Here is a 16,406-nt window from a genome sequence, read left to right as displayed (position 1 = left end):
GTAAAGAGCAGATTTTAATTGATGTTCTTAAGATTGTCTCTGCTGAAATTAAAAAGGATATAAAATTACAAGTACAAAAAGTAGTCCAAAAAAACACTTCTTTTCTATTTTTCATTCTTACACGAATCATTAATCCTTACATAATTGTGATTTTGAAATCCAAGTTCCTACTAGAGGTGGCGGGGGTTGGGATAGAATGTTGGCTAAGACCTAGTGTGAGGTCCTTTGGCCTTACAGATTAGGAATTCTTGTGTAATTCTGATTTTAACAAGGTATCCCAAAATGTACGAATTTTAAAGCAAAAGTATTCCAACCCAAAACAGTGTCTCGTAAAAAGCAGATTTTTTCAAATTTTTCACAGCTAAAGTTGACAAAAGAACATACAAATAGGGAACGTTTCTCAGCAGTCTCGTGGTCGTTATGCAATTTGCTCCAGTTCTCATACAAGGGATTCATTTCTAATATTTTGAAAAATCTTTCTCCCTGCCCCCAAAAAGGCAGGGACAAGCAGTTTACAGCAAACAAGCCTTTTTTGCGTCCAGGTTCTCTTTTACACTGTTATTGCATCTTTAGTTATAATTTCCAGTTCAATACTGTATTGATAACCATATCGCACTAACTTTTCCTCAGGGGACATCATTCCTCAAGGTCCCAGTACAATGCTTCATAGTCCAAGCTTTGGTTTGGCAACCACAGGAGTGGCCCATCTCAGTGCTGCTGAGACAGTGTAAAGAGGATTTCCCTCAAAGAGATAAAGATGAAAATGCAGCATATATACAGACGGCAAAGTGCTGTGATGAGTTGCTAATAGTAATTTTGTTATGATCTAAATCTGACCCCCCCCTCCATAGTGCTCTTACATTAACAATTAAAGGTGAGAGGCACTTGTGCTGAATCCTAGCCCATCATGGGGTATCACCTCCATGTTGAAGATGCAGTAATGAGGTCTGTTGGCAGTGGCACTATTCCTCATCTAATGATGCATGGCGATGAATATATAGGTTTTGTTGGGCGAACCACCTGGCAAAGCTTCTTTTATCTGGTTATGATTCTCACCATCCAAATGGACCTGTTTACGGTAGCCCATTGTAATGTACATGGTCTCTAAGCAGGACTTCCACTCTGAAATCTTAAAATTCGGGGATTAGTCTTAAAAATTCGGGGAGTTTTTAGGGACAAGTTTTCAAAATTCGGGGAATTTTCGGGGAAAAAACAAAATGGAATTTCGTTGCAAAAAAAATTGAAGCCAAAATTGGTTTTAGCTTCGTTTTCAGGCTCAAGTAGGGCATGGATCCGCGTAGTAAATCAAGCCTTTTACAAAGTAGGATTTAGAGCCAGAGCACGGGATTGGAAACCATAGCTGAAAACACTTATTGCTGATATTGCGACGAAAACTTCAAAATTGTATAAGAAAAAATAGTGAACACATGTGAACTGTAAATACCAGTAGCAGTTTTTCATTAAGTCATCAATCTCAGTAATTCATTAATAATCATTAAAAACAAACAGTTTGCGATATCTAGGTAGGTAAATTAAACAAATTAAATTCAACCTATGAGTATGGGGCACCATTCAAAGTTAAAACAAATAGAAACTAAATGTAATTGGTTTTTCATACTGGTTCTAATGTTTTAGGTGTTTACCCCCCCCCTCCAGAAAATCCCCCCGCGGAAAAAAATCGGGGTACTTGTTAAGAATCCAGTAAACACGCGAAGAACCACATCTAGAATCTATTGAAATCCTAATGAAAAACAGGTTTCCGCTGACTTGTGAGGTATCGCTCACTCCGTGAAAAATGTTTAAACTTTAGTTTTTGGGGTTTAAGGGGCAAAAAAAGGTACCTAGTTTATGCTAGGTTACGTATTTAATATATGCTATGCTTTACGCCACCCAACCCCCACCCACAATTTGAAAATATATAGCCCTAATTTGTTTAAAAACTATTACATTTTTATCATACTTTGTTTTATTTAATTAGCATTAAACAAAAATCACATATAGCATGCTTACTGGATTCTTAACAAGTACCGACACCGAAAAATACCCCTCCTCCCGCACAAAAATACCCCCCGCAGAAAATACTCTCCCGCTGAAAATAACCCCCGCAGAAAATACCCACGAGGTAAATACAATCGGAAAATACCTCCCCCCCCCTGCAGAAAATACATTTGTTTTATTGTTTGTTTCTGCTATGCTTTCCTTTCCATTTGTTACCTTATAATTACTATATAGTCACCGATTAACCCCCATCCTTCCCACCAACCCTGCGGCCTTCCATGTTCCAAATATAGTACTTATTGCAGTCTCAATATTTTATCAGTCCATCTAATGCCAGGACATGATAGCTATAGGCTACAAATCATGTAAAAGTTACTTATTATTTTTCTTCACACTAACATTATTTGGCATTATTAACCCGCAGTTCGTGATAAATAAGTCCAACAATAATATAAAACACGATAAGAAAAAATATGAGTCTAATAACCAAATTTTTACTTTAAGCTGTAATGGAAATTTTCTTATGAATAATATTTTTGGGGTCACTTTCGCTTAAATCCCCTATTTCCCGACCTTGTACATAGTCTATAGCTAAGTTTTACCTCATTAGGAGGGGGAGGTGGTGAATATTTTATGGTAAGAATATGGTGTTTAGGGATAGTTCTCAAGAAGAAATAATTATACCACAATTTCTTCAAATTAATTTGTTTTTATCTCAGAATTAGCCTTCATACAGGGTTACTAATTGTTCAAGCATTAGAGGGTATAAAGATAGGCCTAAATATTTAAACAAGTTTAATTGGCTATCTTGAATTTGAGCAGAACATATTTTCCGTAAAATTTTCTTTGCCGAACTAACAGCTTTGCAAGACCCTAAAAAGATCCTAAAACTGCAGTTTAAAATACTCCGCCCACTGAAAATATTACACAGGTGAAGGGACCAGACTAATAATTGTGAGGGGAGTGCTGGGTGAATTGACGATAAAGGGTGGTGTGACAAATACAATTCTCAGATAAAAAAGAACTTAAAATTTACACACCGAATTAAAGAAAAACTTTAAAGATAAGAATTCCTGGCAAAAAGATCAATTCCTTCAATGTGTTATGTGTTCAATCATTAGGTGTTAAACATTTGTGCAGTTAGTCCAAAACCAAAAATAGCAAAAGAAAACAAAATTTAAACTTATGATTTGACTTTCAATTTTGTCAAGTAATTGTAAGTGTCTTGACCACGAATGACCATAAATGTAAGAATCTTATAGCATTTGGAATACTGCATTCAAAATGGTTTTATCTAAATCCAGGAAAATGACACTTTTGTGAAAATATGAAGAACCATGTAAAGTAAGTAAGTAATGTTTTCTAGGGATAGTCACTAGGGGTGACACCGTGATTGAATGATTTTTGGGGAAATTTCGAGGATTCGGGTAACCAAAATTGTTTTCGGGGAGATACGTCGATTTTCGGGGAAATCCCCGAAAATTCGGGGATAGTGTCTCTAAGATCTAAGTTTGACAAGGTCATATGTTTAGTGAACTCGGTCAAACCATCTATTATATGAATCACTGAGACCAATCTCAACCATTGATACAGAGCAGTGAGGTTGGCAAACAGCAATACAAGCTCCTCGTGTGAGATCGTGACATAGGGACAGCGCTAAATATGGAGGAGGAGGTGTTGCTGCTTATCTACAGAGTCATATACAATATTCATGCCTAAATATACCAGATTCAGCAGATGAAGAAGTTCTGTGGGTTAGAGTTCCCCTCCCAAATAAGGCCATAATTGTTTGTACCATGTATACCCCTCCCAAGCTGGCCAGATTACCAGCTACCTTGAAGCCTCCCTCAATTACATTTGGGGACAGTATCCTGAGTCTGCCATTATCATCCATCGAGACTTCTACGTCCATCATACCATGTGGCTTCACAACAAAAATACTGATAAGGAGGGTTCAAACTTGTATGATCTATCTCTCTCACATGGACTGGAACCACTTGTCGATTTCGACACGCATCACGGCCAAAACGGATCATCTCGTCTTGACCTCTTCCATACAGATTACCCTGAATCCTTTAAGGTAGACACTCATGCTTGAGAGCCTTCCTCCTTGAAGGCCCAGAGAAAGCTGCAGAGAAGTACCAGCAAACAATAGTTGACTCTGTTGTAGAACATATCCCCTCAAAGTAGATCCTGGTGTCTAGTAAGGACAAACCTTGATTCAACGTCCAGTGTAAGAAGGCAATCCGAGCAAAGCAAAAGGTATACAAGCAATGGCTACTTTCAAAGAGGGAAGAGGACAAAGTTGTATTCATCAACACGCGCAAAGGTACAGTTCATGCAATTTAGCAGTCCCTGTTTCAGTATAAGGAGAGATTTGCCACCAAACTTCAGCAAAGAGTTGGTTGAGAATTGTCAAGGAGGCTTTACTATAATCCAAGGGGACTTCAATTTCTTTTCTACAGATTAAAGGCACTGTGGTACAAGATTCAAACACTGAATTTGGTTTTTGCCAAATTCTCAAATCTGAATGACGACGGTAGAGACGTTCCAAACTTCTCTGGCCAAACCAATAATGTCCTAGATTGTGTGACTTTGCTCCTAAGATCCATTGCATTTTGCAGCATCTTGATGTGACCAAAGCCACAGGTCTTGACAACACACCAAATGTCATCCTCAAATTCTGCAGTGCTGTAATAGCTGGACCTTTGTCATTGCTTTTCTGGTTATGCTTTTGCTCCAGAACCTTCCCACAAACAGAGAAGTCCACCCAAGTTATGCCTGCCCTAAAGTTAGCTGGTAATTCAACAAGCCTAAGCTCCTATAGGCCTACTAACCTCCTCTCCTTCATTGGCAAAGTCTATGATAGCATCTTCAATAAAACCTTTCAGACATCTTCAATAAAACATTTCAGACATCTGGAATCTAGATGAATTGGGTCTGAAAACTGTATACATGCCTGGTAAAATCATTGAATGGTGAGGTCAGAAGCAAGCAGGGAAAATCATACCAGGAGAAAGACAAAATAACTAAAATGTCAGTTAAGCAATGTCAGAAAAGAAACAATAATATTTGGAAACAGGCCTAGCAAAAAGTAAGTAATCTAGCCTAACAGTAATCATAACACTTTTGGTCAATTTTTCAATTAACTCACTCATGAGATAGCTAAGAAATATATACATCTTTAAAAAGCCAGAATTTCATCCTGAATCCAAATATAACATTCATTTACATCAGAAATTATCTATATCCTCACCCATCCCTTAATGTGCAAATATATAGCCTAAAACAAAATAAATATATAGTGCCAGCAGACCATAGTTGACTCTGTTGAGAAACACATCCCTTCAGAGCAGATCCAGTGTCTAGTAAGGACAAACCTTGGTTCAGTGTCCAATGCAAGAAGACCATCCGAGCAAAGCAAAAGGCATACAAGCGATGGCTATTTTCAAAGAGGGAAGAGGACAAAGGTGTATTCATCAACACTTGCAAAGGTACATCTCATTCAATTTGGTAGTCCCTGTTTCAGTATAAGGAGAAATTCGCCACCAAAGTTCAGCAAGAGTTGGTGAAGAATTGCCAAGGAGGCTTTACTATCATCCAAGGGGACTTCAGTTCCTTCTCTACAGATTAAATGTACTGTGGTACAAGACCCAAATGCTGAAGCTCTTTCTAAGGCTTTTGCCAAATTCTCCAATCTGGATGACAACAGTAGAGAAGAGCCAAATTTCTCTTACCAAACCAATACCATCCTGGATCGTGTGAATTTGCTCCTAAGATCCTTAGCATTTTGCAACATCTTGATGTGACCAAAGCCAAAGGTCCTGACAACATACCAAATGTCGTCCTCAAAGTCTACAGCGCTGAAATAGCTGGATCTTTGTCATTGCTTTTGCTCCAGAACTTTCCCACAAATGAGGAAATCCAACCATGTTATATTCACCCTAAAGCCAGATGGTGATCCAACAAGCCTGGGCTCCTATAGGCCTACTAACCTCCTCTACTGCATTGGCAAAGTCTATGAGAGCATCTTCAATAAAACATTTCAATGGTTCCTGGAATCAAACAACCTTCTAGGCAGTTCCCAATATGGATTCCACCTGAAGCACTTAAGAACAGACTGCCTAGTGGCCCATCATCAGGAATGGATCAAACTTCTGGCAATAGGGTACAACATAAGGCTATTGTCATTCAAAATTGCCAAAACTTTTAACAGAGTATGGCACCAAGTCCTGCTAAGGAAACTCAATGCATGCAGTGTTTGTGAATGTCTGTTAAAAGTGATTGAGATCTTTCATTCTGATTGTTTGCTGCAGGTTGTCCTAGATGAGTTTATTTCTTGCAAATATACAGTGAAAACAGGGGTTTCTCAGGGCAGTGTCTTGGGACCTATGCTCTTCCTCACCTGCATAAAATGACATGGGGGACCACGTCATTAGCCCTCTGCACCACTTTTCCAACAATACCACAACACACTCACTCATCCAAAAACACAAAGACCCAACACAAGCCTCCTTTTCCCTACAGATCTTCTTAAAAGAGAATAGTAGTCTGATACAGGGATAATTAACTTCAATACATTGAAAAAAAAGAAGATTCTTATTACCAAGTTAAAGGTTCCATGTGAGCACCCCAGTTTCCTTTTCAAAAATGGAACTATAAAGAGAGTCGACGAGATTTGTCTACAGTGAATTGTTTCTCCACTGATCATTCTTGAAGTAACCACCTTGATTGGGTGAGAACCTCTTATGCAAGAAAGCTGGGAGTTACTCTTTGCTGGAAAAAAAAACAGCTTCATTCCAGCTCAATTATCCAACTCTACAAGTCCTGCATCAGACCCACAGCTGAATATGGATGCCTGCTATTTGCTTGTGCTTTCCTGAAGATACAGAATAAGGCAAATAAGGTGGGCTGCACCCCTATACATGACTTGCTCCAGCCTCTAAATGAAAGGTTTGATGTAGCACTGATGGCTGTAAGTTTTCTACAAGTACATGAATTTGCCTCCCTCAGATGAGCTATCTTGCATTGTGCCCCCCTTTGTCCAGCCTACAAGGCAGACACAAAGGCACACAGCTTGGTCCAATTATCTAAAGGAGGACACGCCAAGAGCTGAGCACTCAAGGAACAGCTTCATCTGATGTTGTACTTCTTTTTGAAACAATCTTCCTGGGGATAGACAAATCCCTCTGTTGCCTCCTTCAAAAGAAGGTTCAACAGAGATTTAAAATCATGATGTTTTGGAGCAAGGTACAATAATAGTGGCATATCAGATACCTTTAAGTACTTAGCACCACAAATAAAGGAATAAAAAAAATGGTCAGGCATAGCATTAATTTCCGGAAAAGGGGGATGGGGTTAGGTTTGAAAGGAGAGCACAACTTTAAAAAAGACAAAAACGTGAATATTATCTACAAAATAAAGGAAATTAAACAAAACCTGTACTGGCTTGAGACTTAGGGGGCTGGTGGAAGCCCAGAGGCCTATCAACTGAAAGCTGAAGGTCTTCTCTTTTTTTGTTTCATTATCCAATCTACTGCCCCCCCTCAAAAAATGTTAGAACATTATAAAAGCTTAACAGGTCAAAACATGGCTAGCTAGTCATTCTACTATCCCTCAACATTTTCTCAATCACTTCCTGAAACCCAGAACAATGAAGGTGTTTTGAAGCTCTTTGCCTCTTCTCAACTTCCAAGGCTTACAAATTCTGCACAGGTTATGGTTTTGCATGTTTGTTTGTTTTGTTGTTTTCAAAGTGTTTTCCAAATCCACCTGAGCAGTCTTTGGGTGCAGATTGAAATATAACCATTCATCTGCGTCTATCAGATTTAGTTTTTTAGATAGGGTAATATTTGTTGTTTTAGTTTTGAATAATGTAATTTTTATACTATTAGCACCTTATTCACTCAAAAAGCCGGATAAAAAATAAAAAAAAGATAAGTGTTTTATATTTGATACAAAAAGTAATTTTACATGAATTCATTACCGGTCAGTAAAGAATATTCTTTTAATTAAATTTCTAGTATAGAGTTTATTTTTACAATCTCATAGAAAACTTTAAAAATTGTTGGCAATCATGTGGCTAACCCAATACCCTTTATCACAATTCCAATGTCCTGATTGAATCTTCGTCCCTCACTACAGCCATCAAGGTGTACTGGATAGCAATTTAAGTTGTTGTGGAGGCAGTGGACTGTTATGCTAACGTTACAGCCAATAAAAGTTTAAATGCATAGTTTTCACTAACTCTACATATTTTATTGCCTTCTGATTTTCAAGAAACTGCAGCCTAGTACTTGAACAAATGACAGTGCACAGCAGACTGAATTTGTTCATTGATGCAATTAACTGAGGATCTTTGATATTTTGAAATTAAGTTAAATCTGCAGCTTGGAGCGAATTTAAGGATTTGTCCTTGAACAGTTGAATCTGGGGAATGAAAGAGTAGAATCCTAGAAGATATGCTTTCTACCATCTTAGAAAGTAGTTGATTTCTCTAAGGAGAATAAAACTTAACAATCGAATGCAAAACCAAAATTTTTTTTAGTAAAGTGTTATCAAGTGCCTATCTCAACTCCTTCTGTTAAATGTGTCCCTTTCTTGATCAATTTACAGACTAAAAAATGGACCTGCCCCACAATGCACCTTTTAAAACTCTTTTCAGAATATAATAATTACTACCCTCAAAATTTCATTCCCAACCCTTATATTGAGAAGAACTAAGTAGAAACATGCCATTTGATTCAAAATCTGATACTAGGTTATATTTCACAATCATCTATTCTATATGCATGGGTTTATTACAATCAAATGTGACCAACTTGACACTTTTGAATCATTTAAATTCATCATTTTTCAACATTGTCAAGAGTTTATTGATGGGCTTGAATCACAAAATAACACAAATTATAAAATCGTTTTGTTAGGCAAAATTGATGGAAAATGAACCAAGTTAAACACAAAAAGGTTTTTTCCCAATATATTTATCACTGCTGTTGCAATTAGGCATACAGCAACCCCCTCCTCCCCCTAGAAGGTCGGATATAGCAAAACGCTATACCATACACAAAAGTTAGCTGATCTTATAGGTTTGCATATTGCATAAGTTGAGTGACAGAATGCCTTCCAGGCTTACTCAATGACAAATACCTCCAAAATTTGTTGGGATGGGTTTTTGTTGCAACTGCCACTGATTCTTTGTACTTCTTGGCATGGACGTACGTAGCTTTGTCTCTAGGGGGGGAGGCAGCGAATTCTGTAATGCAGGGCAGGGGACGGAAGTTATATAGAGAGTTCACAAAACCTTACATTGCCAGCAAGTTTTATCATACCTATGAAATCTTCATTATTAAGTAATCACCCAAGATCATAAATCATCAATCATCACTCATACCTCCCTCTGCCCCCCCCCTTCCTTAGTCCCAGGCTTCTTGGTGATATTTCTGGCAAGACTTCTCAGCATGTTATGCACCTGGTTATATCTCAAGTAATATTCAACCTGTTTTATTCTTTGCATACAGCTTCCAGTATTTCCAAATTTTTAATTTCTTTTGTAATATACAGGAGGGTTCTTGGTTTTCTTTTCCATTTTATAGAAGTTATTTTCAATACCTTTCAAATAATATCCTTTTCATAGTTGACAATGACTCTTATACACCTGTATTCTCAATAAAAGACCAATTATATTGGGTTAGTTCCTCACAAATTAGACAATAATCAGCATACACATGTTTTGTAAATTCTAGTTTTTGGGGACACAGTCCTATAACTGCAACTTATTGCAATTTGGTCATTAGTGGTTGACAAGGGTTTCTGGCCATTTCTATATCTTGATAGGAACTTAACTGTCCAGTACAATGAATGATTACACACACACTCTAGAAATAGTTTCCTTAAATTATTTTTAGGAAAAAACAAATTCACCAACCCAAGTAACCTGGATGTTTGGAAAAACTTATATTATTTATATCCTTTTTCATTCTCAGTGATTGGAATTAAGCCTTTATTATCATTTTTTTGGGAAGTACTGTATATTATTGCATTTTCCTTAAGTTTATTGTGGGTAAGATTTGTTTTTGATTTTTTTTTTTCCTTAACTGTATGTATCCTAGCTCTTAAGGCCCCCTCAGAGAAGGGGATTAACCATCAGATTGGTATTCAGAAGCTAATATCCCCATAGCTGTCAATACCATTGCTGTATCTCCAATCTCTAGTGTTGACAGCCAGAATAATACCATGATAACAGTCTCAGAGCCCCCAAACCCCAAATTTGACTTAAGGGGCTGATGACTTACAGAGAACTTAATGCATAAGCTATGGACCTATGCAACTCAGGGTACATACTTACACTTTAGAGAGGATGGAGGTGCAGCTTATTCCTAATCCAAATGAATGTTATATTTGGATTCAAGTGAAATGCTTATTAAAAAAAATATATATTTCTTAGCTATTTCATTAGCCTAGTGAGTAAATTGGAAAATTCAGGGGTAAAATTCTAATTAAGCTACTTCTGGCTATCTTGAAAAGGGGTAAACATCCACCAGATGCCTAATATGGGTGTAAAGTTCAATTGTGATGCAAATGAATGTTATATTTAGATTTAGGATGCAAGTCTAGATATATTTTTGTACATTAGGGGGCTGGGGGTATATACTATGTAAATATATAGGTTCCAAGAAATTCATAAATTTCTTAGAAAAAACTGGAAAAATAAGGAAAGAAGTGAACATAAAGATTCTCCCCCTACAAAATGTGTTAATTATGATTATTCTGCTTATTATGGAGTAAGAATTGTTTTCTTGACATGTTTCCTTATGTCCAGTTGAGCTCCTAGGGTTATAATACTGGTTGGCTAATTTAAAAATTTATTTATGTATACATTGTCAAATTAGCCATCTGGTGCTATCCAAAAAGAGGTTAGGTTATGAAAATGAAACTTTCAGGGATGTGTCTACAGGATAAAGTATGTCCTTGGAAGGTATTTTGAAGACATATCGCTATTCCTTCTCTCTCTAGAAGGTTCTGAAATTTTTCTACTTGACAGGTCTACTTTGTCTACTATACCTTATTGAAATTCTGACAAAACAACATTTTACCTTAATTTTCAGTTATCAGTTTCTTTTTCTCTGGCTTTAGTTCTGAAAATGCAATTCCTGTTATTTGAGTAGAATTTTAAGCCATATCAATGTTTTTTCTAATTTAGGAAATGTATTTGCATATCTTTAAAACCTTATAAATTGGGATTGAGCAATGTTGTGAAGCTGAAAACAATTTTATAGTACTTAATTTAAGCTGACGATCTATTTTGCAAGGTTTCACTTTTGTAAAACATGGATTTTTAAAGGTCATCAAAGGTCAGGACCCTCTAGAGGGAGAAGGAGTGGAGGTTAGGTACTTCAAGATACCTTCCCAGGACATACTTTAGCCTGTAGACCCATCCCTATAAGTTTCATTTTCCTAATTTAACCCCTTTCCAAGATAGCCAAAAGTAGCTAAAGTAGAATTTTACCTATTTGGGCCTACTTAGAATTACTTTCAGATTTAATTACAATAAATCTTGATGCATATGGAGGAAAAGGTGACAGTGAAGTAGCATATCAGGACCATATTTTGAATTAAATTTGGATTAAAAAGCAACATTTAGTGAGAGCCTAAATGGGACTCCACCATTTGACTATTGGAAAAAATTACTTTATAAGCTTATATAGAATGGTACTATCCAATCTCCTTATAATTAAAAACATTTTAGTCATCTAGTTGAAAAATTTGGCCCATCTGTATAGGAGAAATCTATATTTGCCAACTAGTTGATAATAAATGTTGCCCCAGCAAAACTTTCCTTTTCCAACTAGTTGACTAGCCTAATAACTTCTCCCCAACAACATTTAAATTTGTCAACTAGTTGACAATAAATGTTGCCCCAGCAAAACTTTCATTTTCCAACTCATTGACAAATAACTTCTCCCCAGAAAAAAACTTAATTTTTCCAGTTAGTTGACTAATAACTTCTCCCCAGCAAAAATTTGATTTTGCCAACTAGCTGGAAACAAACATTGGCCCAGAAAACAATTCATTTTCCAACTAGTTGACTAGTAACTTCTCCCCAGCAAAACTTAATTTTGCCAAGTAGCTGGAAACAAACATTACCCCAGGAAAGAATTCATTTTCCAACTAGTAACTTCTCCCCTTGCAGGAAGTTCCCATTTGCTTTAAATCTTTATTTATGATATCCTCTCACCCCAGACAAGGACAAACTTCTTTCCTTTTAGCCCTAGACAGTTGACCTAAAAGGCAAATCTTTGGCAATTTGTCATCCTTTGTCTGCAGAATGTGCCCTAGCCACCTCAACCTTTCTTTCATTATAGCCCTAGAAAGCAGGATTGAACCATATTTTTGGTAGAGCCTACTGTTTGAGGTACAATCAGTCAGCCAGATACCCAGAACAATTTCTATGGAAAACATCTAGCAAACTGTCATCCAATTTTTGGAATTTTCTTTTAGGTTTGTGTATATTGATGGGATCATCAGGGAGGGAGGGTTGCTTTGCTGTCAGGATAACAACTAATATACTAAACAAGAGCATGAAATAAGAACATTCTTATTTTATTTTATTAGCCTACCATGTTTTTTGAGAAGTGCTGCTAAACTGAAATTTTACCATTATTTGGAAATTTGACTAATTTACCCTTCTATTCTTAGAGATTTGTGCCCTCACAGTTTCAAGTAGCACAGCCTATATTAAATAGGCCAGGGTGAAAGCCTATTGAAAAGGGGAATTCTACCCTTTGACTATTGCACAAAAATTACTTTATATGCTTGTATAGAATGTTACTAACCAAACTCCTTCCAACATCATGTTAATACAATCCAAAAAAGGACTTATCCCAGGTTTCCCTCTCAATCACACGGACTATGTATCATTTCTCTTTCTGCAATTAGCCATGTCTTGATGCCTGCTGCAAAATATTTAATTTTCAATTCATGGGTTTCTGGAAACCAATATTGCCCCAGGAAATAATTCATTTTCCAACTAGTTGACTAGTAACTTCTCCACATCAAAACTTTATTTTCCCAACTAGTTGACTAATAGCTACTCTCCATTAACACTTGATTTTGCCAACTAGCTGGAAACAAACATTGCCCCAGAAAATAATTCATTTTCCAACTAGTTGACTAATAACTTCTCACTGGAAAAAAACAATTTTTCCAACTAGCTGACAAATAGATTATCCCAAGAAACACTTAAATTTGTATACAATTTGATAATACATTTTGCCCCATGAAAAATTTCCTTTAGTTTCTATCTAGCCGATCAATAATTCTTCCTCTACAACAGATAATTTTTTCAACTAGCTGGAAAGAAACATTACACCAGAAAACAGTTCATTTTTGAACTAGTAACCTCTTCCCTCCCAAGAAGATCCTATTTCCTTTGAATCTTTCTTTATGGCATCCATTCACCCCAGACAAGGATAAATTGCTTTCCTTTTAGCCCTATACAGTTGGCCAAAAAAGAAAACCTTTGGCAATTTGTCTGCACCTTCATCTGCAGAATGTACCCTAGCCATCTCAACCTTTCTTTCATTATAGTCCTAGAAAGCAGGATTGAACCACATTTTTTGTACAGCCTACTGTTTGAAATATGGTCAGTCATCCAGATACCCTGAACAATCTGTAGGCAATTTCTATGGAGAACATGTAGCAAATTGTCATCCACTTTTTGGAATTCTCTGTTAGGTTTGTATATATTGATGGGATCATTAGGGAGGGAGGGTTGCTTTATTGTCAGAATAACAACTAATATATTGAGAGAAAGCAAGAAATAAGAACATTGTTATTTTTATTTTATTAGTCTACAATGTTTTTTTAGAAGTTTCAGCTAAACTGAAATTTTACCATATTAGGAAATTTAACTAATCTACCCTTCTATTCTTAGAGATGTGTGCACTCACAGTTTCAAATAGCCCAGCCTATAATAGCCTAAATAGGCCAGGGTGAAAGCCTATTGAAAAAATAAAGTTTTGTTGAGGAGAAGTTACTAGTCAACTAGTTGGAAAATGAATTGTTTTTTGGGGCAATGTTTGTTTCCAGCTAGTTGGCAAAATTAAGTATTGCTGGGGATAAGTTATTAGTCAACAAATTGGAAAATGAATTGTTTTCAGGGACAATGTTTCTTCCTAGCTAGTTTGCAAAATTAAGTGTTGCTGGGGAGAAGTTATTGTAAATATTTACCAAATCATATTATTGATTTACAAATAAAGTGAATATACCATTTGATGTCTTTTTTTATGCTGATTACAAATATATTAATCATTTCTATCAAAAATGAATTTTAGCCCCCCCCCCTATATATGTCAATTCAGGATATATATTTGCACATTTGGGGGGAGGGGTTAGGTTAGGGGCAGGGCTAAAATTCATTTCCAATAGAAATGATTATTATATTCATAGTCAGCATAAAAAAGGGGTAAATATTTACCAAATCATATTATTGGCTTACAAACAAAGTAAACATACCACTTGATGGCTTTTTTATGCTCTTTCTAAATATAGGCTAATAATCATTTTTGTCAGAAATGAATTTTAGGCCCCACCCTTATATATACCAATTCAGGGTATATATTTGCACATTAGGGGGGTGGGGGGAAATTTTAAACTTACCTCTCATTTACATCTGAAATGAAATTACCCCCACCCCCTAATGTGCAAATATATACCCTGACTTGGTATATATAGAGGTGGGGGCTACAATTCATTTCTGACAAAAATGATTATTATATTCATAAGGAGCAAAAAAAGGCATTGAGTGGTATAGGCTATTCACTTTAGTCATAGCTCAATAATTTGATTTGGTAAATATTTACCAAAAAAGGCATTGAATGGTATATTCACTTTAGTTGTTACTCAATAATATGATTTGGTAAATATTTACTAAGTTATTAGTCAACTGGTTGGAAAATAAAAGTTTTGCTGGGGAAACATTTCTTGTCAACTAGTTGGCAAATATAGATTTCTCCTATAGGGATGGGATAAATTTTCCAACTAGATGGCAAAAATATTTTTATCCGTAAGGAGATTGGATAGTATCATTTTATATAAGCTCATAAACTAATTTTGGTAAAGTTCTTCCAAAGCATATTATTGAGTTATGACTAAAGTGAATACTCCATTCAATGCCTTTTTTATTCTGATTACAAATATAATAATCATTTCTATCGGACATGAATTTCAGCCCCCCCTCCTAAATATGCCAATTCAGGGTTAGGTTAGGTATATATATAGGGGGGGGGGGGATGAAATTCATTTCCGATAGAAATGATTATTATACTCGTTATAAGCATAAAAAAGGCATAGAATGGTGTTTTCACTTTATTTCTAACTCAATAATATGATTTGGTAGAACTTTACCCTAATTTTTTCCAATAGTCAAGGAGTGGATATCCTAGCATAAACTAAGGCTAGGCTATGTAGGCCACATCTTTCAGCTAAGCATGGAAATTAGCCTGTTTACCCCTTCCCTACATCTAAGGCTTAAGATTTTTATGGATCTATAGGCTACCTGTGTAAACGAAAACTTAGCCTTAGAGCAACCATTGCAAAGAATCAACAAGGCCTAGGCTATTAACCCAAATTGCTGGTCTTACTAACACAAGAGTATGAAACCTTAGTGTATAACTTTCTTACTTGTAAGTCAGTCCAGAAGGCTTTGAAATATGTACAGATGATTATGAACAATAATCAAAATAAACAAATGAACATAGCTTAATAAGGACCCAAGTCCCAAAAATTAAAATCAGGGTGCTAAACTGCTAAATTTAATATTCTATATAGATAGGTGAAGCAGAGATTTTTAGCAGCCCTACCTTGTTAAGAAACTATGAAGTCAAGCCCTCTTAGCCGAGTGGCTGGTGCTGCTAGGCTTAAGACTCCTTGTCCATGAGGTTCAAATCCTTAAATAATTTCTGAGACCACACTGGCTAATCACGATAAAACATAAAATCGCAAAGAAAGGAAGAAAACGAGGACAATAAACAGCCAGTGAAAAAATTGAAAAATTATGCAAATATTTTGGTCAAGACCTCCGTTTGACTGTCATCAATGCAGAATAAAACTGACATAAAAAAACAAACCTTAAACCAAAACACAAAACTAAAATGGGATGGCTCTTTCTGAGTAACTGAGTAACGGTGAAAAGTTACCTTTCACAGAAAATTTTCGCTTTTTTTCTCTGGCTGTTTGATGTCATTGTTTTCTTCCTTTCTGTGCGAATTTATGTTAATGGTTCAAATCTCATTGTAGCTGGTTGCTTTGAATGAAAGTGGGTCAGTGGCCTGACTCTATGAGCTCAGCTAGAGTCCACCCAGCTATAAATAAGTACCTGGAGAAATCTCGGGGATTGTTGCAGGAAG

At 36.2% G+C, this 16,406-nt stretch overlaps 1 protein-coding gene across 2 annotated transcripts in view; it reads right to left on the bottom strand.

Annotated features, from left to right (window-relative positions):
- The window catches only part of CycY (cyclin Y), a 41,246-nt gene extending 25,179 nt beyond the window's left edge, over window positions 1-16,067 (bottom strand). Inside the window, exon 1 of one of the 2 annotated variants that reach the window (XM_089096864.1) lies at window positions 15,861-16,067. The gene's annotated coding sequence lies outside the window, so the exon portion shown is untranslated. Of the gene's footprint in view, window positions 1-15,681; window positions 15,805-15,860 lie in introns of those variants that run through there. The other variant, XM_089096863.1, reaches the window with a different exon arrangement.
- Window positions 16,068-16,406: the final 339 nt, after the last annotated feature.

This window comes from Artemia sp. Qi Xiang Cuo, chromosome 11 (genome assembly GCF_049724085.1).
Source record: "Artemia sp. Qi Xiang Cuo chromosome 11, ASM4972408v1, whole genome shotgun sequence".
NCBI lineage: Eukaryota > Metazoa > Arthropoda > Branchiopoda > Anostraca > Artemiidae > Artemia > Artemia sp. Qi Xiang Cuo.
This window is presented reverse-complemented; position numbering and strand designations above follow the sequence as displayed.